The sequence below is a fragment of the Malus sylvestris genome, chromosome 5, assembly GCF_916048215.2.
Source record: "Malus sylvestris chromosome 5, drMalSylv7.2, whole genome shotgun sequence".
Classification (NCBI taxonomy): domain Eukaryota; kingdom Viridiplantae; phylum Streptophyta; class Magnoliopsida; order Rosales; family Rosaceae; genus Malus; species Malus sylvestris.
In genome coordinates, this window is record NC_062264.1 from 15,844,857 (window position 1) to 15,862,987 (window position 18,131).

The 18,131-nt window shown below is 36.9% G+C and overlaps 1 long non-coding RNA gene across 6 annotated transcripts; it reads left to right on the forward strand.

The window, feature by feature from the left end:
• The first annotated feature begins 6,135 nt into the window (after positions 1-6,135).
• LOC126623559 (uncharacterized) lies at positions 6,136-14,206 on the forward strand. Of its 6 annotated transcripts, XR_007623801.1 has the most exons (5): positions 6,428-6,470; positions 13,804-13,865; positions 13,907-13,968; positions 14,031-14,092; positions 14,155-14,176. It is a non-coding gene; the product is annotated as an uncharacterized LOC126623559 (long non-coding RNA). The 6 variants fall into 6 exon arrangements; XR_007623800.1 differs by having other exon boundaries at positions 14,031-14,206; XR_007623799.1 differs by lacking the exons at positions 6,428-6,470; positions 14,031-14,092; positions 14,155-14,176 and adding an exon at positions 6,136-6,222 and having other exon boundaries at positions 13,907-14,023.
• The last annotated feature ends 3,925 nt before the right edge of the window (positions 14,207-18,131 follow it).

The window sequence follows — 18,131 nt, forward strand, 5'->3', positions numbered from 1 at the left end:
TTCGTTGTCAGAGGGGTGATTTCGATATGAAGTTAGTGTGTTTAGTAGAATATTCATCCATAAAACCAACTTCTCCACATGTATACGGTATACCTAATCACGTGCTAAATTGAATCCATGTATACAAGAAACATGATTCAATTAACTCATATTCAAGAACAATAATATTATCCAGAACAAAAACAACCAAATTTAAATCCAAGAACATAAAAAATTGTTCACAAAGGAAAATCATAACTAAAGAATTCATAAATCAAAATCATAAATCAAAATCATAACTCAAAATCATTAACAATTCAACAAAGAAAAGAGGAACCCAGTTAATGAGATAGCGCATTAGACCAAGTGAAACCCATGTTTTAGGCCATTGGGTGTTGAAGCTTACCCAAAGCCAATTTCGTGCGGCTATTACCCAAAACCAATTTGATGTGAGTGATTATGGCGGTGGACAACAATTATTTACCTTTTAGCAGGAAACTACCGTTCGGATTTCTAAAATCTCGTTGGAAAATTTTAAAGGTCAGGGTGTCCTTTGATTCACCTTAAAATGCACTGAAATCCAACATGCAATACCTGAATATTTCTCATGGGAGTGAGAGGAGTCGTTTCCAATTCGTGGCAAGGTCTAGTTCGACGACGATCTGCTGAAATTGCATTGTCAGAAGTGGGTCCGAAACCCTAACCCTGCTTACTAGAAAACGTCTATGAAATTCACAAAATTGGTGTGAGATTTTGACTAAGTAGAGCAACAAGGATCAATTGGTGGTGGTTTCGTGGACTACAGTCGCTGAAAACGACGAACTTGTTGCTGGCCACAGTGGTGAGTCGCATTTGAGGAGGAGCGAGAGGAAAGAGTGAAAAGGGAGAAGGAAGAAAAGGAAAGAAGAGAATAAAGAAAATATAGTATATATAAGATGGGGTTTCAAGGACACAGTCGGCATTAGGGTAAAAATGCAAGAACAATATCAAAAGCACATTGTGCTAATTAGTAACTCATTTAGATGTAATTTTAAAATGATTAAAAGCGTTTTTAGAGAAAATGATTTTAGATTTCAAAAATACTTAAAGTATTTTCTGCAAGAAGCATTAATTATATGCTTCTTCCAAGAAATACTTTAAGGGATTTTCTAAAATTTACTTACATTTTTATAAAGAATTAATTTTAAAAATATTTTCACTAAAAACATTTTCAGTTATTTTAAAAATATATTCAAATGAATTATAACAGTAAACTAGTTCATGTTGAGATTAGTTTGGATTGAATTTCCAATTGATGTTGCTTTCCGGCCAGCATGATCATTATGTGAGAGTGAAAAATATCAATTGAAATTACATCTAGTGTCAGCTTTTGTCTTTAAATTATTACGAAGTGTTCTACTTTGCTCCTTGAATTGGGAAAAGGATCCTTGTGGATCTTAAGGATTATATGATTTTGACTGTTCATTGTATATCGTACAGTCAGTTTTTATTAGGTACTATTTATATTTAATTTTAAATTTTAATTTTGAAATGATTTTTGACTACACAATGTAAAATGAACAATCACGATCACAGAATTCTTAAAATCCCCATAAAACAGATTCAGCGAGGATCATTTTCCCTTGAATTGTAAATCTTGTTACACTTTGTCCCTAAATTCGATTATTTAATTTGAGTAGCAGTACCCCTTGAATTCTATAGGCTTTGTTTTCCTTTTATCTTCTAAACTTTCAATTTAGTTTTGGTCCCTCCGTTCTAATGTCAATGTTCTGGTCTGTTTGAGGATTATTTTTGTCCACCTTACACAGTACGTCTTTGGATTTTTTGTAGATGTGTTGAGCTTCTTCCTCTTAAATTTTTCTCCTTACACGCAATGAAGTTAACGAAAAATTGTAACAATTGACGGTTGAGGAGAAGTGGACACTGAATTGAAAACTTAGTGAACTCAAAACAAATTAAAAGTTTAGTAGGGTTCGAAATCATAGTGAAAGTTTGAAAGAAAAAATAGAATAATGACCTAAATTCAAGGAACAATATTGCTATAGTTTTCTTCAAAATCCAAGTTCAACATGTTCTGCCCTTAAAGGATATATGAGTTAAATAAAGGTAAGTGATTTTTTTTTTCAAATGAATTTGGATATGATTTCAGAAGGAATTCAATATAATTTCAGAAGGAATTGATGATGGTTACAGGAGGAGTTAGATTCAAGGACATGAACTCAAAGCTTAAGTAGTTATTCATGCATGGTGGTGGTCCTGGTGGACTCAGTGGTAGTGGTTGTTTGCAGAAGGGGTTTCTAATTTCCTGGCTCACCATCAACATTAATGTTCATCATTTTCTTCAGTAGGACAGCAGTCTTTAATTAACTTGATGGGGTAAGGCTGCGTAGAGGTCAGAGCTCCGAACTGCAAAACTAGTCTAAAATCAACTTCAATGAGGTTGGTTATGACTGTGGAGAACCAGTGTACTTCAAGACGCTTTATTTCAGAATTTAAAAGTAAAAATTATTATCTAGGATGTTTTGGATTTAACAGATCTTTAAGTAGAGAGGGGTTTATCGCTCAGTTGATTAACAATATTCATTCATACGCTTGAGGTTTCAAGTTTGATTCTCCTATCCTCCAATACTGCTTGTAAAATAATAGGTCTCAAAAAATTTCACAGGAGAGATTTTAGAAAATAAAAAAATGAATCCAAATACTCACTATTCCATTATGAAGAAACAAAATTTGTTAATTTTTCCGATTGTTAAAAAGACATTATATAGAAATGTCTTTTACTTATTCGAATAATGATTCATATTAAGTACAAATAATTTGAACATTGAATTTCGTCGGTGGTTGAACATTAGAGACATTTTTGTTTTTTAGTGGACAACATTAGTACTATATTTTTTCCTTACAAGTGCATGAAATTTGTTTATGCGTAGTTAAAGTGGGTCTTAAGTTTGAGTAATATCAAAGGTGAGGATTGTATATTTGCAGTAAATTCAATACCTAATCGTGATTAGCCCACTACGATAGAGTATTTTGTTGTGCCACTACTGGTGCTTTGTAATATCCTATTGCTTGTCAACATATAAAAAATACAAATAATTAGTTATAATATAATGGGATGAATAATAATTCCTTAAACCTAAAGAAACTTTGTGTTTGTTTTAATACTTAAGTTTTTATTAGGGAACCAAACTTAATACTTTTGAAGTAGCTCAAATGGTTGAGTTGGAGAGACTTACATTTTGATATGCCACCTTAGCTTCTCAGGTTATTAATAGAATTTTATGTGATTAATTGGATACACGACATTTTATTATTGACCCAAAATGCCACAAGGCATTTTTAAGAATGTTTATAAGTCCGCCAAATTTGGATAAATGAAGAAATACTTCCCCATGTAAGTGGCCAACCATTTACCATAGTAGTGGAAAAGTGTTGAACCATTGTATGACGGCATAGGTTCAAACTTCGTCAATGACTAATCTAACATCTAATCTAACAAAATCTATCGTTTGACTTAAAAAACAATAAAATAAAAATAAAAATAAAAATAAAAATAAAAATAAAAAAACCTTCCCCATGGGGTTTGATTGTAATGGATTCCAATATTTTCCTGTGGACCAATCTCCCTTGGCATTGGTTAAAGATATGCTTCATAAATATTGGATAATATTTGGGCTATGACTAGTCAAAATACCATATGCTTATTATTTTCAATCCCCAAAATGGAATATCAACACCATATAACTTATTTCTTCTAATTTCCCTAACCTCTAAACCTTCCCTTCTTACTTGGACATAGGTACCTTGAATCTTATGATTTATCCACTCCAACCTAATCCTAAACATAGGTACCATGTCAGAATATACCAGTCGAATATAGAGAGATCGCAGAAGTAGGAGAAGATGAGATACCATGTAGAAAGCAGAGATTGAAGAATTGCAAATGAAGGCTCAAGAGTAACAGGAAGCACGTAGAGAGAGAGAGAGAGAGAAGTATGAAACTTAAAGACTCAGGTTTTTCACTTTGATTGCATACCCTTCAACTCAGGAATGCTTGTATTTATAATGCCAAACAGATTACATCATAGGGTTTGAAAACCCTATTTACAAGGAGCTTTGAAATTCAAAAGATACAAACAGAAATCAGCAAATTACAAATATTTGAATAATACATCCTATAAACAAGGAAGACAAAACAGATAAGTTATAAACACAGTTGAACTCCTCAAAGCACGTTGGCAGTAACTACATTTTGACTTCGTCTAACAGCTTTCTGCAAGCTGACAGGTTGTGGAACAACTGGAAGCTTGGACATAAGGAACTTAAACTGCGACAAAGACAACCCTTTAGTGAAAATATCAGCATGCTGGTCCTGGGAACAAACATAATTAACCAACAACTGACCAATATGACTTTCTCACGAACATAATGATAGTCAACCTCCAGATGCTTGGTTCTTGAGTGAAATACCGAATTAGAAGCAAGTGGGATAGATGAAACGTTGTCACACTAGATCGTGGGCTACACCATATGCAAGTGCAAGTCCTTATACAAAGACCTTAATCAGGATAATTCAGCGGCAGTATAAGCTAACTGGCTATACTCCATTTCTGCGCTGGATCTTGAAACTGTCTTTTGCTTATTCGAACTCCATGATACAATATTCGAACCCAAATAAATACAAAAGCCACCTGTGGAATGACGTGTATTAGGATTACCGGCATAATCGGCATCAGAATATGCAGTTAACATGGCAGTTCCAGGTTTGTACAATAAACCATAATTATGCGTGGCCTTCAAGTAACGGAGAATTCTCTTGACTGTCATCCAATGAGTGTTCTTCAGGGAGTGCATAAATTGACATGCCTGATTGACGGCATAAGATAAATCAATGATGCGATGAAATTTAAGCACTCAAATTAAACCCTCTTGTTGTCAAATTGTAGTATCAATGCAAGTAGGGATCGTTCTAAACCGGGGATTAGGAGGGCTTGCTAAAACCTTTAAACTGACTCAAAAACATAAAAACAAAATTAAAAACGTTTGAATAGACTCAAGGGACTCAAAACAGATTCTAAAGATTCAAAACAACTTAAAAACACTCAAAACTGCCTAAAAACACAAACTGGGCAGATTTGGACTCTAAATCAACTATGGACGAATTTAATGCTTTGGCTTGAATCAAAACACTCAAAAACACAAACAAAACAGAAATTTAACACTTTGAAACAAGAAAGTAAAATGGGGATTTTGGTTTTGATGAATTTGAAACAAACAAACAAGTTATAAAACTAGGCAGATTGTAAGACAAATTTGAGGAATACAATGATGGATGGATTAGTTAGAGATCCATTCTTCACACATGACACACTTGTACATGAATCGATTTCCAATTGCTTTTCAATAAACTATTATGCTCAACACCCCAAATTAACCGTGATGCACAAATTAACCCTTAGATTTTCCTTTACTCATTGAATTGGATGAATGCATGCGACAACCCAAATCATTCTCTAAAAGTCCCCTATATGAATGCATAATAGAGATACAATCAGAGATCATTACGTTCAATGAAAATCATAAGTGTTGACAAGACAATTATAACTATGAATGCATGATACAATTGCCAAGAATTCAATTAACGTGATTGTGATAAACAACCTTCACTACTCATGAATATAAACTTGTAACGATTAGGTGAAACTCATTTATATTCTAGCATCTAATTCATGCATGAAAATTAAGTATGCATCCTTAATAAACATACAAGAATCAGTTATGAATAAAATAGATAATTGAATTGCAATCACAACTTATCAAATCACAATTGGAAGAAATCAATTCATATCTCAAGCATGTTCATGGCTTTAAACTTCCCCCTAACTAAATGGGGGTTTAGCCACTCATAATTGCAACAAAATCAGAAAATGAATTTAACATTGGAAACAAAAGAAAGAAAACACCTAAACGCTCCAATGATCCAAGTTGACAGCACGCACGTCCAAGCACTTTTCTTTCCTTCCTTTGCTACGGCACAAGGTGTTGGTGAGTGTTTGAAGGTTTGTTTGTATGGAGGAATGGATGTAAATATGAATGGATGTGTTTGGATGAAGGTTGTATTGAAATGGGAGTGAATGATCTAAAAAAATATATGAACCCATTTATGTTACACACACTTCCTTTTATAGAGGAAGTGCAAGGCAAAGCATGGGTAAAATGGAGTAGTGTTGAAATGATTCAAAGGTGAAAGTGGAGTAATGATGCAAAGCATGGGTAAAAGGGAGTGGTGTTGAAATGATTCAAAGATGAAAGTGAAGTAATGATGCAAAGCATGGGTAAAATGGAGTGGTGTTGAAATGATTCAAAGGTGAAAGTGAAGTAATCATGCAAAACATTGGTAAAATGGAGTGGTGTTGAAATGATTCAAAGGTCAAAGTGGAGTAACGATGCAAAGCATGGGTAAAATGGAGTGGTGTTGAAATGATTCAAAGGTGAAAGTGGAGTAATGATGCAACGCATGGGTAAAATGGAGTGGTGATGAAATGATTCCAAGTAATAATGCATGAAATCTGAAATGATGGAGGGAACAAGGAATGGTGTAGCAATTAAGTGCAAGGAGGGAACATGGATGATGATAAGGTAATCTTGACTCATGTTTCTTCTTTGGTTCCTGAGCTCTTTGTCATTTTTACATTAATTCTTCTTTCTTTTTAACACATTCCAAGCCTCTTTAGTCTTCAATTTCGTCCATCCACCTTGCTCCATGCATGTGCTATCCATTCCAAGCCCAAAACTGCTCCAAAATGCACCAAAATGCACCTCATTGCTTTATAAGGCCTATGGACCTACAAACACACGAAAATAGCTTAAAATACATAATTAACTAAGAAATAACAACATAAATGCATGAGAACAAGCTAACTCAATCGCATAAATATGGTCCTATCAAATTCCCCCACACTTAGCTTTTGCTAGTCCTCGAGCAAAACAAAACAACGGAACGAACAAAACATAACCTATACCTACATTTGCCTCAGGAATTTTCAATAAAACATGACATGCCAAATATCACCACTCACATATATTTAAGCGATCCTTACCCTCGAGCATACTTGATCATAGTCACCATTTACTAGCTCACATTTAATCAATTAAAACAGCATTTCGAATGTAGTAACATGCCTTAGAGAATTCCCTCAATTTCTTACAAGATACTCTCTATTTTCACACACATTTTCTGACTACACACCCTACACTAGTATATATGAAAAGATTAATGTAAACACGAAAGACTAGGACTCACATATGTTATAACAAAGAAAGCAATTTTCTGGAGTTATTAAGCATGTTTAGATATGATCTCATTAATGGAATGCTACTACTTAGATACGAGAACCTGTGACACCATATGCTCATACCAATTTCGAACTCCACAAATTGAAACACACAACACTCAAGATTGAAGTCAAGGGTTGCAACAGGGCTTGGGGGTAATGGCTAATAAAGAAAGGATAGGAATAACAAACGTTCTTAAAGCGATAGCAAGCAAATCAATGAAATAGACACTTGGAATTCACTTTAGAATGCAGAATCAACTTTTAAATACAAAGGGAAGATTTATGCAACACTTAGGGCCGAATTCAATGTTTTGGATCCTTTTTTAACAAACTTTTTTTTTCTTTTTTTTTCTACCCGTGCCTTATTAAGGACTTTGGCACACACACACACAAGAATCACTTCCCCCACCCTTGCTTTTTGCAATGCAGTGATAAAAAAAAAAGTTCATTTTAAGTCATGCTTTACTATGCTTCAAGAACGAGGGTATGGATGGTCCTAAAACTAGGCTAGGTAAGGATAGTGTGGATTAACAAAGAACATAGGCTTAACAAAGCTCAACGGGGTTAAAATTAAACACATAATGAAATAGGGGCACGACAATTTGGCTTTGGTGGTCACTACACAACTTCATCTTGAATATGTGTTATGCAAATCAATAGCATGCTTTGAATGAAATAGGCATGAGTTCTAGCATTTGGAACTAAATGATGAAACGCCTTCTAAGTAGCAACCAAGCAAAGAGTAATGAGATCATGCAACGACATTAGGAAACAATGATGCACAGATTATTAACTCTCCAAATAAACATTTAGGCTTAAGTCTCACAAGGTTGTAGCGTTCATTTGAGTTTCTTCCTTCTAGCATGTTACAAAAACTGATTTTTCCTTTATGATTGCTGTGAATTCATAAATTATAACCACAACCAAGCATACACCAAAGAGTAAATCAAATTTTTATCCATGTTTATAACTCTCTTTAACAGTCATGTAATTAAAAACCAAATCCTCATCATTGTGTTGGAAGGTACCCTAAGACACAAATAAACACACAAAAACAACTCTTTTTGGGTTTTTCAAAGCAATTTTTCAAATTTTTATGAGATTTTCGGATTTTTATATCAAAACACACTAAAACACTCCAAAACAGCTTAAAAACACTTAAAAAAACAGCAAGGAACAACACTAGAAGTAATGGGTGATAAATTTCTACGAATTTCATGCAAAACAATAGTTACCCACCCACACTTAAATCAAACATTTTCCTCAATGTTTTAAGCATAAACTCACACAAAAACAAGCAAACAAACAAACAACGAATAAACATGACAAGTATAGCAAAGTAAAAACCAGACAGAGTAGAGTTTAAGAACGCAAATCTGGTTTTGGAAATAGATGATCTTGTTGACTTTCCATAGCGTTGATCTTGAACTGGTTTGGAATTCTGAGCGAGAAATATGAGAGTTCACTGATTTAATTGTGCAGTCTGCATTCTTCTCTGCTTGATTCTTCTACACGGCGGGCATGCACAAGGTAGAGGTGTTGGTCTGTTTCTTTCTTCAATCTTTCCAAGTGCCCACCTCTTGCTTTCTTTCTCCTTGTCCCTAGCTGAGGATGAATTGGTAAATTGTCTCCACATGCTTCAAGGTATCATTTTCACTTCCCTTATCTGTTCCCTAGGCAGATGTGGTAGACGAAGAGGAAGCATAAGATGATGAAGATGAGTACTCAAGAGCAAGGCTAGGTAAGCAATCAAGAAGGGGTTCCAGGCAGTCAGTTCCAGATCGGAAGATTGATACCAAGTGCTGGCTGATTGCTCTCTTTCTCCTTGTCCTAAAACAAAGACAAGGAGAAGGACAGGGAGAAAGCATGATATGAGATACTCTTACTTTCAACCTTCATGATATGAAATACTTTTGCTTTGGATGAGTTGTTTGCAAAGGTACCCCAAGGAATTAGGAACACTGAGTGACTCGAGAGGGTGTGTTGGAAAGGCATTTTCTGAGAAGAATGGGGGTTATGTATGTCTGCCTTGCAATTCAGGGTGAAGGATGACATTTATAGGAATTAATAACCGGTACTACTCTTTCACTCTTGTCAGCAACCGTTGGATGATTTAATAGTAAACTTCACGTGCTTTCTACTTCATAAGAGATCTTCGACAGATTGCCCGTAATTTTCGTAAAGCTAACTCTGCAAGTGAGAGATGTTGACACGTCGGGAAAAGCAGATGGTTGGAATCGGCGCTTCGACAAACTGCCCGTGATTTCCGCAAAGCTTACTCTGCATGTGACAGATGTTGACACGTCTGCAAAAGCAGATGGTTGGAATCGGCGCTTCGACAAACTGCCCGTGATTTCCGCAAAGCTTACTCTGCATGTGACAGATGTTGACACGTCTGCAAAAGCAGATGCCTCTCCAATATCTAGAATTGCCTTTTTGATCTCTGAAATCCCGTCGAGTTGCATGTGACAAGTGCGGACAAATTTGGAAAAGAAGATTGGCCGTGGTTTCTGAGCAAGCTCAACTTTTGAGAAAGCTAGCGCCTCTTTGATTTTTTTTAGTTGGCCTCTTCGATTTCTGAGCTTGCCTCTTCGATCTCTGAAATCCCATCGAGTGCTGATTTTTATAGAGGTATGCAGGACGTTCAAAGCACACTTGAATTTTTGCCTGTAAAAACTCTCTTCTTGCACTTCTACGATCTTGACTTGTTCGACCTCTTCTTTCTTTAACACCTGTGAAAATGTCTGGCCCCTCCGACCGTCGTTTTGACTTGAACCTTGGTGAAGAGGCAGTCCCGCCTTCTCCAGACAACATATGGCACCCATCCTTCATATCCCCTACTGGTCCCCTTACCGTTGGGGATTCGGTGATGAAGAATGATATGACAGCTGCGGTGGTGGCCAGGAACCTTGTCATTCCCAAAGATAATAGACTACTTGCCAAACGGTCTGATGAGTTGGCTGTAAAGGATTCTCTGGCTCTCAGTGTGTAGTGCGCAGGTTCCGTGTCTAATATGGCCCAACGCCTATTTGCCCGAACCCGTCAAGTTGAATCATTGGCGGTTGAAGTGATGAGTCTCAAGCAGGAGATTAGAGGGCTTAAGCATGAAAATAAACAATTGCACATGCTCGCACATAATTATGCTACAAACATGAAGAGGAAGATTGACCAGATGCAGGAATCTGATGGTCAGATTTTACTTGATCATCAGCGGTTTGTGGGTTTGTTCCAACAGCATTTGCCTTCGTCTTCTGGGGCTACACCGCGTACTGAAGCTCCAAATGATCAACCTCCGCTGCCTCCTTCTTCTGGGGCTCCGCCGACTACTGAGACTTCTCCTAAGCAGCCTTTGTGAAGGCTCCCTCTTGTAATTTCCTGCTTAATGTTCCTCTTTTTTTTCATGAAAATGAATGTAAGAATATCTTGCATATCTGTCAATGTTTCAAAAATAAACCCACACCCAAAAATAATTAAATAAACAACAAAAATAAAAAATGACAATCATGGCAAAATAGAAATGCAGAAAAGGGAAGGTTTTTAGAAACGCAAAACTGATTGTAGAGCGATTCATAGATCTTCATTTTTTGAATACATGGGTTGCCTCCCAAGAAATGTTTTCTTTAACGTCTTGCAGCCGGACGATACCTCCCGTCACATTCCCCTAGGTTCCATGGAAGTGATCTTCGAATGGAAGGTGATACTTGAAGTGATCCGACAATGGTGTAAATTCTAGTGTGGGTGCCTGAATCATCAAAATCAGCAAGTTAGTGGAAAACGTATGTAAAATTGGAGAAAATGACTTACTTGCTTTGTCCGACAAGAACTCAATGACAAACACCACTTTTTTGAAAGTTTCAGGGATATTGGACTTGGCCAGATTGAATGTGATGGTTGGGACTTGTCCCGTGTCATAAAATTCAACTTCTTTAGGAATGGTTGTCTCAAGCACATCCTCTTTGATGCATTCTACATCTTTTCCAGCCACTACTTTCTCTTGAATCATTCTTCTTGGTGTACAAAGTCCTTTGAACATTTCAACACAATTTGGAACTTGATTTGTTGCACCAAGAATTGGAATATCATTTTGCACCTTTGGGAAGGCTTCCACGATGTCTTTTTCACTCTCTTCTTTCTTGGGAATAAAAAACCTACGAGGAAAAGGGACGTTCGGAGGAATAACATTAGAATGAAATGAAATTAGGACATCCTTTCTTGTGGTGGGTGGTTTAGAGGGCTTAAGGGGCTGCGGCAAGGGTTGTTCTACCCTTTTCGTGTGTATATCTTCTTCCTCCTCCTCAATCAGCAGCTCCCCATCCACTTTTAGGCTATGTTTGGATGTTTTTAGGTTAGCTCCAACCTCCATAGCACTTCTCAAAGTGATAGCATCATGGATTTCAAAATCTTCCTTCGAATTTTCAATAGTTGAGTTGAGGAGTTCACTCTGCTCTTGAATTTGTGCCATGAACTCCATAATCTTCCCAGTTTGCTTCTCCAATTCACTCGTCTTCTTGGCTTGATTTTGTATCTCTTTGTTTTGATTTTCTACTTTCCGGCATATATTCTTCTTGTTGTGAGCCCTGCACCAAAGAGTTTAATTCATTAAGAATTTGATTGTAATCTATTGACGAGTCTGAGTTTGATTGGGCATATTGTATATGAGGTTGTGGTGGCTGCATAGGTCCTGAATAGAACTCCTCATATGGCTGCCAATATCCTTCATGTTGAACTTGTTGAGCTTCCCACCACATAGAGTTTGAATGATCACTCCAATCTCTTTGTGGGCATTGATTGGCTTGATATCCTTGCCTATAAGACGCACCAAATGTAGGGACACTTTGCATTGTGGTCCTTTCGGCATACTGTGACATTTGAGAAGTAAGATTTGCCAATTGAGTTTGAATGCTAGCAAAATCCATGTCTTACTTCACTAGTACCTAAAATCAAAGAAAGAAAACTAAATCAAATATCAAAAGTAAAAAAAAAAAAATAATAAATAAATAAATAAAATAAAATAAAATAAAATAAAACACAAATAGAAACAAAGTCAGTAACTAAAAACAAAAGACACGAAAATAAACAAAAAGAAATAACAAGGGATTAGCAAAGTTGATAATCCCCGGCAACGGTGCCAAAATTTGATGCGATAAAATTTAAGCACTCAAATTAAACCCTCTTGTTGTCAAATTGTAGTATCAATGCAAGTAAGGTTCTTTCTAAACCGGGGATGAGGAGGGCTTGCTAAAACCTTTAAACTAACTCAAAAACGTAAAAACAAAATTAAAAATGTTTGAATAGACTCAAGGGACTCAAAACAGATTCTAAAGATTCAAAACAACTTAAAAACACTCAAAACTGCCTAAAAACACAAACTGGGCAGATTTGGACTCTAAATCAACTATGGACGAATTTAGTGTTTTGGCTTGAATCAAAACACTAAAAAACACAAACAAAACTGAAATTTAACACTTTGAAACAAGAAAGTAAAATGGGGATTTTGGTTTTGATGAATTTGAAACAAACAAACAAGTTATAAAACTAGGCAGATAGTAAGACAAATTTAAGGAATACGATGATGGATGGATTAGTTAGAGGCCCATTCTTCACACATGACACACTTGTACATGAATCGATTTCTGATTGCTTTTCAATAAACTATTATGCTCAACACCCCAAATTAACCGTGATGCATAAATTAACCCTCAGATTTTCCTTTACTCATTGAATTGGATGAATGCATGCGACAACCCAAATCATTCTCTAAAAGTCCCCTGTATGAATGCATAATAGAGATACAATCAGAGATCATTACGTTCAATGAAAATCATAAGTGTTGACGAGACAATTATAACTATGAATGCATGATACAATTGCCAAGAATTCAATTAACGCGATTGTGATAAACAACCTTCACTACTCACGAATATAAACTTGTAACGATTAGGTGAAACTCATTTATATTCTAGCATCTAATTCATGCATGAAAATTAAGTATGCATCCTTAATAAACATACAAGAATCAGTTATGAATAAAATAGATAATTGAATTGCAATCACAACTTATCAAATCACAATTGGAAGAAATCAATTCATATCTCAAGCATGTTCATGGCTTCAAACTTCCCCCTAACTAAATGGGGGTTTAGCCACTCATAATTGCAACAAAATCAGAAAATGAATTTAACATTGGAAACAAAAGAAAGAAAACACCTAAACGCTCCAATGATCCAAGTTGACAGCACGCACGTCCAAGCACTTTTCTTTCCTTCCTTTGCTACGGCACAAGGTGTTGGTGAGTGTTTGAAGGTTTGTTTGTATGGAGGAATGGATGTAAATATGAATGGATGTGTTTGGATGAAGGTTGTATTGAAATGGGAGTGAATGATCTAAAAAATTATATGAACCCATTTATGTTACACACACTTCCTTTTATAGAGGAAGTGCAAGGCAAAGCATGGGTAAAATGGAGTAGTGTTGAAATGTTTCAAAGGTGAAAGTGGAGTAATGATGCAAAGCATGGGTAAAATGGAGTGGTGTTGAAATGATTCAAAGGTGAAAGTGAAGTAATGGAGTGGTGTTGAAATGATTCAAAGGTGAAAGTGAAGTAATGATGCAAAGCATGGGTAAAATGGAGTGGTGTTGAAATGATTCAAAGGTGAAAGTGGAGTAATGATGCAAAGCATGGGTAAAATTGAGTGGTGTTGAAATGATTCAAAGGTGAAAGTGAAGTAATGATGCAAAGCATGGGTAAAATGGAGTGGTGTTGAAATGATTCAAAGGTCAAAGTGGAGTAATGATGCAAAGCATGGGTAAAATGGAGTGGTGTTGAAATGATTCAAAGGTGAAAGTGGAGTAATGATGCAAAGCATGGGTAAAATGGAGTGGTGATGAAATGATTCAAAGTAATGATGCATGAAATCTGAAATGATGGAGGGAACAAGGAATGGTGTAGCAATTAAGTGCAAGAAGGGAACATGGATGATGATAAGGTAATCTTGACTCATGTTTCTTCTTTGGTTCCTGAGCTCTTTGTCATTTTTACATTAATTCTTCTTTCTTTTTAACACATTCCAAGCCTCTTTAGTCTTCAATTTCGTCCATCCACCTTGCTCCATGCATGTGCTATCCATTCCAAGCCCAAAACTGCTTCAAAATGCACCAAAATGCACCTTATTGCTTTATAAGGCCTATGGACCTACAAACACACGAAAATAGCTTAAAATACATAATTAACTAAGAAATAACAACATAAATGCGTGAGAACAAGCTAACTCGGTCGCATAAATATGCTCCTATCAATCAAGCCAGGTAATTGTTAGATATTGTAGTGCACCGACAACACTACGGTAAATTTCTGGATTTTCATATGGATCACTAATATAGGCACTCAGCTTTTGACCAAAGGAAACATGAGTTGAAATTGGCTTTGCCTCTGTGAATTTTGTATGGGTTAGTAAATCCAAGGCATACTTAGACTGACTAAGATGCATGGAATCACCATTATACTTGACCTCAATACCCAAAAAATAACTTAGTGGCCCCAAATCCTTCATTGAAAACAAGCTGCCAAGTTTCTAAATCAAATGAGCCATTTGACGAGGGCTGTTCCCAGTGATTAAAATGTCATCTACATAGATCAGCAGAATAAGATACACACTTCGTTGATTAAAAACAAATAAACTGTAATCACATGTACACTATTTGAATCCCAGTTGAAGTAAGAAATCTGAGAAACGTGAACCAAGCCCTAGGTGCTTGTTTTAAACCATAAATGGAACGTTGCAACTTACAAGCATGATTGGGAAACTGCTTATCAACAAACCCCAAGGGTTGATGCATGAAAACCTGTTCATGCAGATAGCCATGCAAGAACGCATTTTGAACATCTAGTTGCCTCACATGCCACTTCTTCGATACTGCTAGGCTAAGAACAAGTTTGATGGTGCCATGCTTAAGTACAGGACTAAAGGTCTTAGTGTAATCCACACTAGCCTTTTGATGAAAGCCATTAGCCACTAATCAAGCTTTATGACGCTCAATAATGCCATTTGATCGTTTCTTTAGTTTGAACACCCACTTATTTGTAAGCAAATTCATATTATGATGATATGGAACTAGAGTCCAGGTTCCACACCATTGTAAAGCATTAAATTCATGCACCATAGAATCCCTCTACTCCGGATGCTTAACAGCCTGACTAAAACAGGTAGGTTCAATAGGAGAGTTATCAATCGTAACATAGGTTCTATATGATGTCCAGTGGCATTGGGAATATTTGTAGGCCCTGGCAATGGTTCTGGACTTACTAATGCTTGCTCATTTGATGTTGGTAGGAATCCTATGGGCAATATAGGTTCTATATGTGGGATGGGATTAGTTATTGTAGGAGACGTATGGGTCACATTAGGAGAAGTAATAGTATTAAGTTGGGAGTCTTGGGGATTTAAGGAATTAAAGGCAGAAGAGGTCTCTTGGTCCATAGGTATATTAGTTGGACTAGGATTGGATGATGGAGGCAATGGATGAAATGTAAAAAGTAATTGAGGTAAATGATTGTTAACCAGTGATTCAACACTTTCAGAAGAATATGTGAGTCCTTGGAAAGGGAAGAAGTCCTCATCGAATAAGACGTGGCGAGACAAATAAACTCGTCTCGTGGACGAATCCAAGCATTTGTATCCTTGATGGTTCAGTGATGGGTGAAGATGTCATTGCCGAGAGACGTTTGGCAAGAATTCTACCTTCAAAGGCAACATTCATGCACTAGTAGCAGTCAACTGCAGGATGCCCAGGTTTGCCGCAAACAATTCTATCACCACAAGAAAAAAACCTTTCTCCATTGCCTGAAACATTGCGCTGATAATTGTTGTTACGGGGGTTGTGGCCTCTTCGAGCAGCGCCACGATTTGATGGAGAAGTACCTCGTCCTCCACCACGAGAACGACCACTACCACAGCCTCTCAAAGCAACGAACGCATTAACAGTAGCACCATCCACCAAAGGAACAGTTTGATCCATCATTCTTCTTTCTATAGTTAGTAGGAGTGATTCAAGAGTGGGATACAATATAGGATTATCACGGGCTTATGCAGCACTCACAGTCATCTCAAAAGCTGGTCCAAGATTATTCAACACAATTTGGACAAGTTCTTTATCATTCATAGGTTGCCCAGCAAGAGCAAGTTCTTCATCATTCATGCGATCTAGTTAATCCGCCACAGATAGATCACCCTTTTTGGTCTGCAACAACTCATTTCTCAAAAACAAAATTCTATTTGAGAAGTGGATGCATACCTTTGCTTGAGAACTTCCCAGGTAGCTTGAGCAGTTCATTTACTTGCCACCAAAGACAAGACAGAAGTAGTCAGAGATCCATTTATCCAACTGAGGATCATTTGATCATGTTGTACCCAAGTAGTGTACGCTGGGTCGACAGTAGTTGAGCCAGTCGCATGTTTTGGAGGACACAACAGCATGCCATCAACGTATTCCATCAGGTCCCTACTTTTTAGGATAGGGAGTATTTGAGCCAACCACAGTGGGTAGTTGTCCTATCAAGCTTGATATTAATGATAGTGGAAAAGTGATGAAGTGTGTTGTTTTGGGTGGGTGTACTAGCAAGAACATTATTTTCATCCATGGAAACGATTGTGGGAAGAATAAGAAACTAGGATCGTTGTTGTCATTAGACAAAAAATTCTCTAGAAACCATATGAAACTTGATGCACAAAATCAGCGAGGACTTTGGTACAACAGAAAGTGTTAAGTTTGTGACCTTCGCTAGATTGCTTCGGCCACTAGTGTGGATAAGTATGTAAATGGATAGAGACAAGGAAGCAAACACAAGATGTACGTGGTTCACCCAGATTGGCTACGTCCACGGAGTAGAGGTGTTCTCATTAATTGTGAAGGGTTTACACAAGTACATAAGTTCAAGCTCTCCTTTAGTGAGTACTAGTGAATGATTTAGTACAAATGACATTAGGAAATATTGTGAGATAATGATCTTTATTTCCACCGGTTTATTCTTAAACTAGGCTGGAGGGTTTTCTGGTTTCTTCCAGAGTATAAGGCCGACTCAAAAATTTGAGGGTCAAAACAAGTCCATCAAATCTAGAGTACGTTCGACCCTGATGATATGAGATACTGTTGTTGTTGACAAAGTAGTGGATGTATCGGCACGTGTTCTGTTACACTTGTCTCCATATGCTTCCTTGTATCCTTCTCACTTGCCCTATATGTTCCTCAAGCAGATGTGGTATCTTCTCTAGAAGCATAAGATGTTGAAGATGAGTACTCGAGAGTAATGCTAGGTAAGTAGTCAGGCAAGGGGTTCCAGGCAGTCAGTTCCTGACTGGAAGCTTAATTCCAAGTGCTGACTGATTGCTCTCTTTCTCCTTGTCAAGCAGGTAAGAACAAGGCCAAAGGAAAAGACAAGGAAAAAGCATGATATGGGATACTCTTACTTTTAACCCTGATGATATGAGATACTCTTGCTCTGGTGTAGCTTGTTTGCAGAGGTATTATCGGGGGGAAAAGAAGCTGAGTATTTCGAGAGACTCTACTGAGAGTGCCCTCTCGGATGTGAAGAAAAGTTGAGCATTTTTTTTTATTTGCAGGTCTGCCTGGTTATAGAGGATAAAGGTCTACATATATAAGAATTGTCCCAACAGCAAGTGGTAACGCTGTTCCTTTACCCTTCTCGGTCATAGCAATGTAGTGGGAACTACAAGATTCACGTGTTTTAACTTTGTCAGAGCACTTTGAAAAAATGGTATGTGGTATCTGGAAAGCTGATGTTGCGTGTGAAGATTGCAG